Source organism: Lissotriton vulgaris, chromosome 7, assembly GCF_964263255.1.
Source record: "Lissotriton vulgaris chromosome 7, aLisVul1.2, whole genome shotgun sequence".
Lineage (NCBI taxonomy): Eukaryota > Metazoa > Chordata > Amphibia > Caudata > Salamandridae > Lissotriton > Lissotriton vulgaris.
Window position 1 is genome coordinate 217791320 of NC_141695.1, and position 12303 is coordinate 217803622.

Sequence of the window (12303 nt, forward strand, 5' to 3'; positions counted from 1 at the left end):
CTCAGTAAAGACAGGCTGGTTGAAAGTAAAGTACCTTTACATTTTCATATCTCCCCTGCCTCCATGACGGGTCTGGGAGAGTTAAGGATAAGTGGGTGCCACCAGCAGTGTTCACTTTTTTCTTTATTCCTCCCGACGTTCACATCAGAAGGCTTTATTATTTGTACATGCAACACTTTTTTTCTTATAAAAAGAACTACAACTGGTGCAGCATTCTTTTTTTTTTTTTTTATTCTTTTTATTCATTTTAAAAAGGCAATAACAATGAGAACGTATCAGGTGCAATGCAATTACATACATACAAGTGTCATATCGTGGAAATGTCCGGATCGTAGCAACATAAGACACAGGATACCGGGACTCAACACTCAAACAATCAGGATTATGAAATTAACAGGGTTCGCTCTATCGAAGGGTGCCGGCCCCCGGTCCCGCTGGTCACAAAATCACTTTATACTTAGATCATAAACAGGATACATTGCAGCCCTTGTATGTAGAAGATACGCCAGATCAAACAATAACGCTCGCATTAGCACCACAATACTGAAAAAGGGGGTCAGGATATTAGAAATATAAGAAAAGAAAAATAAAATAAACAAAAGACGCAAAGCACGTAACACCCCACCCCCCACCCTGCACCCCTGCATGCAGCTAACGCCAAACCCCAACTAGCAGTGTGCCTGTCGCCCCATCTAAACTATAACCCATAAAAGGAATGGAGGAGTGCCTTCGTACAGGTTCCCTGCCTCTCCCCTCCCGCTAACTCTAAGCCTCCCCAAGTAAGGATATTCAACGGTTACACAATCAAGCTAAGATCGGGGGATTCATTACTCGCCTACTTCGCCTCCCGGTATCAACATTATATAGTGAGTCCCGCACAGCCACAACTCGAACAAAAGTCTTGAAGGATAAGCCGGTTTCAACCCTGGCCAGTTCGATCAAGTACACGAGTGTTCTCCACCCAAACAGTCGACATCTTGGAAGAGTGCTGAACACAGGAGCGAGCCGGAAACATCACGGAACATTCAATCACATTGTCACTGGGTCCCCTCTGCTCCGTCAGGAACTCCCAACATTGTTTTCCAGTCACGTTTAACTGAGTTCGAAAAAAGCCAGAGGGGTACCTTGTCAACCCACTCCTGAGTCTTTATATGAGCCCTCAGATGTATTTTACGGCGCGATTTTCTCTCAGTCAATGTCAATACTGAAAATGCCAACACAACAGGGACGTCCGATACACAGCCATTAGCTGATTTGCGGATCAGAGTCTCTCTCCTCTCTCGCTGCACAGGGTTGTTGGCGTCGATTAAACCAGTTGCTGTGGACGCCGCCACTTTTACACTGTCATGAAATTGAACACAAGCCTCTTTCATAGGCCCTATCTCGAAAATAAAGGCATCCAATTTAAGTTCCAGTGCTTGGGCTCTCCGGTTCAGGGAAAGGTGAAGACCACCGACAGCCGCCATTAGAGTTTCGAGCGTGGGTTCAATCCTAGCCGACACGGATTGTTTCCCCTCGTTGGTGACATACTGGTCTGATATCGGAGACCCCTTGGGTAGGATATGTCGTCCCAAGATATCCGTACGACTTTCTCTGGACCCCTGGAGGGTTGGGTTCGAATCCTACGCAGGTCGATATTGGGTGTCATGTCATACATTTCCACCATGGTCAGTCCCTCGGGCCCGTAGGGATAGACCAACTAGAATTAAAGATGAGGACACCCGCTCCAATCGCGTACAGGATAGTTCGGGGTCGTAGTCAGGATGTGGCCGCAGCCGCCGGGTCACCTACCCGACTATTTCCAAGCCGTTCACGGCGCTGGCTCCGTTAATTAATATCCAACTTGCACCCGCAGTGTCTGTGGGGTGTTCCTTCACAGCGCCAATCTGTTCGAATGTTCAATGCGAAGATCGGACAGAAACTTTACTTCCGTTCCGGAGGACTGCCCCCCCCCCAAACTCCTGTCTCCGATGTTGTTCAACTAGGTGCCGGTTAGATTTCTACTCGAGGCCCCGGCTTCAGGGCTGATGTAGGCCGCAAACTTCAAGACGATGTTTCTCCGTTCTCAAAGCTGACAGAACTTTCGGGAGCTCACAGTGCGGGTACTTTAGATTCGTCTACACGGGAGCGTTGCATAGGCACAGGATATCTAGCAGGATCTTGTAGCAGAAGGAGGAGGTCTACGGAGCCGGGAGCCTAAGCGGCCATCTTGGTCGCCAGCTTGGCTCCTCCTGGTGCAGCATTCTTGACTGGTGTTGAAAGTTGTTGTCATAAAGAAATAGCCCATTTCTTTTGTTTTACCTCTATTGGTATGTGAACATTTATATGTTCATGATTACATGTGAAGAAAATTAAATGAATGTCATCTGAAATTATGTAGTGGGATTCCAGCCAATGAAATGCAGGTCTCAACATTAGAAAAATGCAGCCATGCATGGGTATAAAGGCAAATACACCAATCCAACCAGCAGGTCTCGAGAAATCTATTTGCCCCCTTGCTTTGGCGAATCAGATTTTACCAAGGAGAGCTATTTTTAGGGCCTACTGGCCCGATCTGATAATAGTGTTTGAGCTGGCCAAGACCAGGTGTTCTGTTCATTTGATAAGTGAATGACCAATAAAGATGCCTTTAATTCTTGTTTTTATCTTGTCCCGTTTGCTGTGCGTGCAAAGACAGAAGTCATATGTCGGCTAATGTCTTCTAACAAACTGCCGCTTATTTTGCCCTGGAGATTTGATTTTACTTTTCCTTCTCGGACTAGAAAGTTAGATGAATTTGTAAAGTAAACTATCTGGCGATCGTGCTGGGCACACAACACATAAATAGCTTGTTAACAAACTGTACAAATATTAAAAAATATATTTCAGTCGTTAGCCAAGCACTTTTTTATAATTTTGAAGTGGTATGGTAAAAACACGTTACTTATATTTGGTAATGCATTATCTAGTAGAGACTCTATCTAGCCACAGATTATTTACCTTGGACTCACTGAACATCAGACTGTATCTGGAAATTTTCAGGCAGTACATCCGAGTGCCGGTAGGTGGTGCCTGTTGGCTCTGCACTGGTTTCATCCATGAAGAAAGTGAGTGCGCGTTGCCTGTAAAGGTGCCACTCCAGCATGCTGACCTCAGTTTGTGACTACTTTCTGTGCCAGGAGCACGGGCCACACCAGTGTACCAAAGGTGAGATCCTCCAGGACCTCTACAGGGATGGAAGTTACAGTTCACAGAGCGAAGATGGGAAGGTTGGTAAGGAATCCACAGCTCTTAGACTCTACCAGATAAGGCATTATCTGATAAAGTCTTCCAGCCCCAGATTCCTTGCCTTAGAATAGATATCCAAGCACTACCTCCCCAGAAGAGAGTATGCAAAAGGATTAGACTAAAAATAAAAAATCCTAGGGACCAAACAGGGAAAATGCCTGTTGCGTCGTATCTGACCGTCTAGGCAGTAGTATTCGGCAAACGTGTACAGTGATGGCCATGTAGCTGCCTGACAGATATCCAGAATGTGAACTCAGTGAGCTATCGCAGTGGTCGTGACCTTGGCCAAGCCGTAACAGATCTTTATGCATAGTACAAACAGAGATGGTTCTCTTCTGCACTGCTTTTCCTTTCTTTGGTCCAGCAAACCCAACAAAGAAATGATCGTCCACTTGGATATCTTTGGTACGAACAATGTAGAATGACAATGCTCTTTTTGGATCCAGGCGGTGGAGACTCTCCTCTTCAAAGAATTTACCAGCAGAAGGCCATGAGGCCCATCAGCCTCAGAATCAGTCTCAGCTAGGTTAAGGCTAGAGGTTGAAACTTCGACATGATAACATGAGTACCCTGTACTCGCCATTCCAGAGGGTAGGCGCGGAATTGCACTGTGTACAGAATGGCTCTTTGAAGGGGAGCATCCTACTTCTGATGCTCGCCCCCTCTTAATGGTTTCTTTGGTCAAAACAGCCTGCATTTTGTCGCAAGAGCGATAGGTGGTACTCCGTCAGCCGATCGGAGGACAGTGGCAAGTGTGATGGAGTTTTTTGAACGGAAGGGCGTAACCCCGCTGAACAACTTGAAGCATTCACTTGTCTGATGTTCCAAATTGCCTATACGGGCAGGTGATGCCGGATCCAGCCGCCAGCTGGTTGCCCATGATGTTCGAGGGGATATTAAAAGGGGTTTTGAGGCTGCGGCTGCCAGGGGGTATTATGGAGGGGGGAGATGGGAGGACTGGGGGGTGACAGCCTGGGCAGAAGTCTGGTCTTGGGATCCACGAGGTATGTGGTAGCCGCATCCAACCCACAATAGGACTGAGAAGCCTGCTGCCGGTGATGGCTGGGGTGAAATTATGTGGCTGATAGCTTCTACTGTAGCTATGTATGGAGTGGAAGGTGGAATACAGCTGAAGTGGGGCCATGGATAGTCCCAACGATCTAGTGGTGGCTCTGCTATCTTTACTGCACTCAAGCGCCAAATCGCCAAATCAGCCATGTTGCCAACCAATCAAGTTCCATTCAAGGGCATGTCCATAAGGGATGCCTGGATATCCCCAAAGAAGCCAGTAGATATTAGTCAGTCGTATCCAGCCTGCAGTGAACGCTGAACTTTGCAGCATTCCTGCCTTCAGCAATGGCTTGGTTCGGGATGGCTCGGACCTTCCCTGAGACCAAGGGCAGCATTTGCTCAACCAAGTCCCATACAGTATGGGAATACCGACCTAATAAGTATGCAGTGTTCACAGACCACAGTGCAAGGCTGGTGGAAGAAAAAAAAAAAATCTTTCCAAAGCTATCCAGCCTCCTGGATTCCCTATCCGTTAGTGTAATAGGGAACGTGCCAGGGTTTATTTTGTAGATTCAACAACTAGATCAAGAACTACGATTCCCTCACACCCATCAAATCCAACAAGTAGATCATACAAGCAGACCCGCAGCTACAGAGAAGATACCAAAGATACCAAACAACACTGTAGAAAAGAAATTGAGAGCCAGCCAAGACACCAACCGAGAAGACTACCTACAAAGCTGCACTCAGACGCTGTCACCAGCAACTAATAGACACCAAGAGAAAAGTACTACTGATATTGAAGGAGGCCCCAACAGCTGCAAGGAGATCTTCCCGATCTTTAAGGTTTTCCCCTCAACCTCAGCCACTCTCCCAACATCGCTACCTCCCAGCAACTCTGCGACAATCTATCCAGCTTCTTTTCAAAGAAAAATTGAAAATATCTACAGCAAGTTAGCACACCAATGCCAACTCCAGAGAACTTGCTGTTAACCTACCGCCCGTCAAACATGAAAGCTACCTAACCGAATGAACAACGCTTACCAGAACCAAAACAGCTGCAATCATGTGGACCATTCACTCAGGGGCCCTTAAGGACCCATGCCCACACCGCATCCAGACCCTGAGAACATCACCAATCAGCACGACCCTGACCCACATCATCAACACCTCCATCACGTCCCCCAATTTTCTGGATCAAGGGAAGCTTGCAGAAATTAAGTCCATCCTCAAGAAGCCCACAGACCCATCTCCCTGCTTCCCTATCCAGCCAAAGTGATTGAGAAGGCCATCAACAAGCAGCTCACAACCCACATCGAACTTCATTATCTTCTAGAGAACACTCAATTAGGATTTAGAAAGAACCGAAGCAGCACCCATTGCAGCTAACAATGACATTTGTTCCATCCTGGACAGAGAAGAAAAAGTGGCCCTCGTCAAGCGCGACCTCTCTGCGGCCTTTAACACTGTCTCCCATAACACCATCATCAGAACACTCCATGAGATTGGCATACAACCATCCACTCTCAAATCGATCTGTTCCTTTCTCACTGAAAGAACCCAAAGGGTCAGGTTGCCACCCTTCACATCAGAGACCAAGAAATTGATTAGTGGAGTTTCATAGGGTATCATCCCTCAGCCCCACCCTTTCCGCATATACAGGACATCGCTCGCCAACATCATCCGATCTCAAGACATCACCGTCATCTCTTACGCAAATGACACCCAACTCATCGTCTCCCTGATGGACAGAACAACCACCGGCAGAATCAACTTCACCAACTGCATGACCATAGTAGCAGACTGGATGCGAGCCAACTGCCTGTAGCTCAGCTCCGACAAGACAGAAGTACTGGTCTTCGGCAACAAGACCTCCGCATGGGACTTCACCTGGTGGCCGTCGGAGCTAGGACCAACACCCACACACCAATCAAGAAATGTGCACCACCTGCTTTCACATCCTACGTATGCTGCGAAAACTCTTCAAATGGTTGCCTCAGAACACCAGATGGACCGTCATGAAAGCACTTATCACCAGCAGGTTGGTTATCAGCAACACTGGCTACGCCGGAATCTACAAACAAGTCCTAAAAAGACTCAAAACCATCTAGAGCACCGTTGCAAGACTCAATCTACCTCCCAGGCCGCACCCACATCACACTGCACCTCTGGAAGCTTCACTGACTCCCCATTCCCAAGTGAAGCCAATTCAAACTTCTCAAGCACACATTCAAAGCCCTACACAACACAGGACCAGAATACCTTAACGGCCGCGTACACTTTCACCAACCCACCAGACACCTAAGCTCTGCCTCACTCTCACTCAGACACATTAACTGCATCCACAAAAGCAAAACAGGAGCTCACTCATTCTCGTAAATCCCACCCAAGACAAGGGAACAACTTTCCTCAAAACATCAGAGCCTCCTACTCACTTCTTGAGTTCAGCAAGAAGTTGAAGACCTGGCTCTTCGTATAAGCAATTTGGTGCGCACAAACCTACACACCTGCCCAAGAGTCTGGATACCCTCTTGTGAGATTAGTGTGCTATACAAGCTCTCATGAGTGGGGTGATGAGTGACGAAGGCTGTGTCCCCAGGAACAGGGTGGTAGCAGGCGATGGCCCTGTGTACAGGAGGCCTGTGCAAGCAGGACATTAGTGAAGGCTTCCTTAAAGGGAAGGAGGAGTTCTGTGTGGGATACACCAGACTGAAGCCCATCCGTCAAGAAATTGGTCTTGACTTCCACTGTGGGCAGCATAAGGTTCAGGACCTCACCGCCCCTCCGTACTGCATCATAAATGAAGGCCCTTCCTCCGTAGCCACAGTTGGAAACAGGAGACCAGTGTCTGGAGAGGTGTCCAGGACACTGGCATCAGCCAATTCCTCATACCAGTTATCCTTAGCCAATAGTTTCTCAAGAGGGTAGGAATAACTATAGGGATCCTCAGATTCCCCCTTACCATATACCTCACAAGGTCTGTCAGTAAAAGGAGGCACTGTCTTTGACTCAGAAGGTATGGATCCAGCCGGAGTCGACGTGCACAGATTTGGCTCTGTATCTGGATAACTCTGAAAGACAAGAGCGGATCCAGGTTCAGGCTCAACGGGGACGGAGGGGAAGCAGGCTTTCGATATGAGACTTCTTTACTGCGCCTCGTCTGATGACTTGGACCAGCACGTAGAAGCTGAAGAACACATTGACTTTTTCAATTTCTTTTTGTGGGACTTACCCGATAAAGTCTGGTAGTGCAACGATGACCAGTGTGAACGGCTCCGAGAGTGGTCCCGGAACCTTCCTCGTGACCAGGACCTGGATCGGTGTGAAGTTGTTTGGTTTCCCTCAGCCAGAAGCTGCATGACCCACTCCCTGTTAGCCTTCGGATGTATTAGTGCGCAATCTGGGCAGGCCTTAGAGTTGTGGTCTGGCTCCAAGCGCCAAAGGTAAACCAAGTGGGGGTCTGTTACAGATATTTGTCTGTGACAGGCACCACAAGGCTTGAAACGCACCGGTTTTTTGGGTGACATATCTTAGAAAAAGAAAACAAATGAACAGTAAATGCCAACAAAAGGTAGCTTAATCCGGATCTGCGCTGATAGAGTGGAAAAGAAGAAACTTACGTCAGCATGCTGGGGTGGCACCTACATAGGCATCGTTAACGTCATTAGCAGCGCAGACGGCGCCTATGAAACTGAGCCAATCGGCATCCCCTGCCAGTGCGCAAAAGTATTGGTCGAAAATTTACGGATCTAGTCGGAAGTCAGAGGAGTAGTGACTAGGGAAAAGAGAAAAGAGAAAAGGGAATAGGGAAAGGCCAAGGAAATTGATTCTGCAATTAGAAGTCTATGTTAGATCAAAGATTTTAGTAGGATCAAAACAAATCAGAATACTTTATTTGAATAAATGCAAATGATAAATATTTGCTGAAATCAGATTTTGACACATTATAGTTTGTACACTATATAGTTTTGTCAGTAAAACTGCAGGTCAGTGGGAAAGCTTGTGGCCATTACAATGGAAAATGTCTGTCTGTAAATGATAGTGTGCTACCATATCCTGCTTTAGCTCTAATGACAATGGTATGTGAACTAGGAGGCAAGTCAGGGTCATGTGTACCCTCTATGTGGAGTATTAATACATGGCGTAGGAGAGTAGGGTCTGCAATCCTATGATCACCCCATATTTTTGCTTTTTGCTTCACTGGTTTACGACTTCCCTGGCTGTGGGCCTGCTAATCAGACCCACAGCCTAGCTGTTCTCTCTCTAAATTGACAAGCATGTACCTTAGGTGCATTTACCAATTGGTACTGGGCCACCTTATCAGTCCCTGCACCCTGGGCATAGGTGTACCCAGGGCCTACCAGAGGCTGCAGCATGTATTATGCCACCCCTGGCTGGCCATCAAAATCTGACACAACTGGCTGCACGACAGCTGGGGCAAGGTGGTGTAATCACCCTTTGCTTTAGATATAGTATTCCTATATCTAACCCTAAAATGGACACATATATTCCTATCAGTCACTCCTATGGCAGGCCTTAACAATCCTGAAGGCAGAGTGCTTGGAATTATGTGAGATGGTGCTCTGGCATGAGCTGAGCCCGTGTGCAGCTTCGGAACCAAGTCCTAATAGCTGTTCCATGATAACGCGTACCATATACTCTTAAGTGCCTTATAAACCTCGCGGTTATTTGCCAACTTTGGTATCGCTTTATCAAAACATGGCGAGTAAGGTGTCATACGAATTGGAATACTAACCCCTCGCCAATTCTGGCGACGGGGTTAGCATTCCACCCTTCTAGAGGGACACGACATGTATGTAACTGTGAACCCCGGTTAAAGTTAACTCGAGCCTCAGCATCACAAAATGGATGCTGCCACCACAGACACAAGTCTGACCTCCTGCTGCTGGGAGTCCTTCCAGCGAGGAGAGCTTGGACAAAGGGTTTCCTGTCAGGGGCGGTGCTAGCACCATCCCAGACAGGGTTTTGTGTATCCCAGGTAGGCAGGGCTGAGAGGAAGGTGACATGCAAGTGGCACCCCGGTGCTCACTGTGCATAGGCCGGCTCAAACCAGTTCCAGGGGCACACCAGCCCCTGAGCTGAGGAGAGACCGGACAAAGGAGTGTGGGTGTAGCCACCCCCCTTCCTGGTCCCACCCATGGGCAGGACTTAGTTGCGTACCAGCCCCTTTCTTTAGAATAAAGGTAGGAGCGGGACCCTTCCAAATTAGATCATCTTTGAATCCTGAAACTACTTTCCACGAAAGGAACTCTCGACTTCTTCTCAAGATTTCTCCCTTGTGACTAAGGAGTAGTCACCCTGCAGCAGCAGGCACCAACTAAGTATCTTGCGGTTTGCTGCCCGTCCTTCCTCCGGAGCCAGACTGACCAGCACGACGAGACCCGGACTCCCTGCCCTCTCTGACCTCAACCTGCCTCTACAGCACAGCTGAGAACCGTGGGTGCGACGAGACCAGAGGAACCGGCTATCATCAGAACCAGCACGACACTGACCCAGCACGACCGCCAAGGGACCCTCGAGTGGGTGCACTGGGGTAAGAGAAGCCCCAACCCCAAGCAGCACGAGCACCGAATTCCAGCCCCCCAGCATCCACCAGATCTGCGTGGGGCCCTTTTGCTTCTGTGTCGCTTGCCACGTTGTCCGGTCACTTGCCCGTTGGCTAGTGCCCCTCCAGACGACGTCCTACGTTTGTTTCACCACTGGTCTAGCTCCTCTAGACTGGCCCTTGTCTCCTCTTGAAGGGGAACTTCCTCGGACCCTCCTGGTCCACCCCAGACGCCATTTTGTGTCGCCACGTGGGCTTGCCGTAGCCAAGGCTTGTTGCAAAGTTCAACGGATCCAGCATCGCCAGCAGCAGACATCCGACGTGGGACAGCTTGCAGACCTCCAGCCTGGTAGACATCAGCGCCCTGGTCCGTGCAGCAGCAGAATCCAGTGTCACTTCTTCACCTGGCTGAGTGACCTCGTCCGGTGCCATCCTGGTGCCCACCTAATCACTGGCTAGTGATTCAGAACTCGGTCCCCTCTGCTTACAGGTATCCTTCTTCACTGATCTATCCTTGGATCAGCCCGGAACATCTTCACTGGTCGCCTGCCAGCAACTTTTACTTCAGGCTCCTGGTTCGTCAACGAGGATTCCCGACGACACTTGAACCCTATGCAGCCGCAGCCCCTGGGCTAGGTAAACAGAGTACCACGGTGCTCCAGCGTAAAACCACTCTCTAAGTGTCTAGATCCACTTTCGTTTTTGACCTACCTAGTCGGGTTCGCCCGAGAACACTAACTTTGCATTTACTAGCCTCCATAGACTTTGTCCCGCATTGCGCGTGAGAGTTGCCACTCTGCACACGACGTCCCTAGGCCTCCTGCTTCTAATCTAAGGGTTCAGTATTGTAGGCCTAGCGGTTCTAAAGCCTCTGAGAGTAGTTACTTACCTGCTAGTGATTCGCATTCCACTTTTGTAGTATATGGTTTTTCGTGCCCCTCGGGCATTTGTGTAAATTGTGCGACTTTCAGTATTTCTTCAAGAGTTTTGTATTGTGCTTAGCACCTTGTCCTCATAAAGAGTCCAGGGTTGTTGTGTTATAAATAAATATCCTTTTATTTTCATAACAACTTGTGTGGTGTCCTTTCACTTGGTGTTCAAGGGGTATATGTGATGGTATAACAGCTGGCTTAACACGCCCTCTAGAGTTTAGCCTAAAGACTGCTCTTGTCCATGCTACTAGGATAGCTGGTCTATAAGGTTGACTTACAACCAATCATCAATAAGGGTTGTTTGGACTGATACAAAGTGCTCACTAGAATAGTGAACATTATATATCAGGCCAACTTCTCACATTGGTGAGCAGCGGTTGGGATTTGAGCTTGCTGTTGTTTTACCACACGTATCCTAAGAATATCATTTGAAAGATCACATAAGTACCAAGGTACATATAACTTAGCTTAGAATACTCTGAGTTCTACTGAACCAGCTGTTGTAGTTCAACAGGGCCTAGCACACCCTGACTACAACTCTTAGCAAGGGATCAGTAGGCAAACAAATAGTGTAGGTAAGTGCACCACTTACACCACACTAGAAGCAGGTCTAACCACGGAGAGTCTACAGAGACCCCTCTTGTGGTTGTGGACCCTCCACAGGTCCCTTCCAGATATGCAGCTCTTAGCTTCCAGGAGATGAGACAAGTGTGTACCTCCAGGAAACTAAAACAGGGTTCTAACCCTACAATTCCCTTTCTGATAGGTATCTTAGAGACTTATGATGCAAGGAGGGCTTCTAATACAGGCCCTTCTAATCCAGATGGGAGCATACCCTCCTTAGAGGGAACCCTTGGGGACCCTGACCTCAACCTCAATGAAGCAGTTAGTGAAGGTGAGGAAGAGGATCAGGAGTTGTCAGGGGATGAGGCAGATATGGGTCAGGTAGAAGTCAGTAGACTCACCAGGACCAACTTAAGCAGGCATGAAAATGGACTTGGGGGACCCCCAGGCCCACTCTCAGGCAGGCTTAACATTGGGAATGGACAAGTTAGGTCTCTATCCAGAGGCTCTAACAGATCCATTCGAACCAATGGCTCTCAGACCTCTTCCCACAAAGGGATGACATCCCCTCAGAGGAGAGAGCATGAAGCCAAGATATGGGAAGTCAATCTGAGGATTGAAAGGGAAGAACTTGCCCTGGCCAAAGAGAGACTTGCCTTTGCTAGAGAGCAGAAATTGAGTAGGGCAGACCCCACTGGTGGCAGCATTTTACCTAGAGAAAAGGACAGGAGTTTAGACACTAGACACCTGAGTAAGATAGTGCCCCCCTTTAAACAAGGGGATGACATCCACAAATGGATGACTGCTTTGGAGAGGGCCTGCACTGTCCAGTGCGTCCCCCAGAGTCAGTGGGCAGCTATCTTGAGGCTCTCCTTTGAAGGCAAAGGTAGAGATAAGCTCCTCACTACTAGAGCGGAGGATGCTAACAATTACCAAGTCCTGAAAAATACACTGATTGATGGG

General features: G+C 48.3%; 1 protein-coding gene across 1 annotated transcript in view; it reads right to left on the reverse strand.

The window, feature by feature from the left end:
* The window catches only part of LIN37 (lin-37 DREAM MuvB core complex component), a 234446-nt gene that overhangs the window by 80763 nt on the left and 141380 nt on the right, over positions 1-12303 (reverse strand). The gene's annotated exons all lie outside the window — the stretch shown is intronic.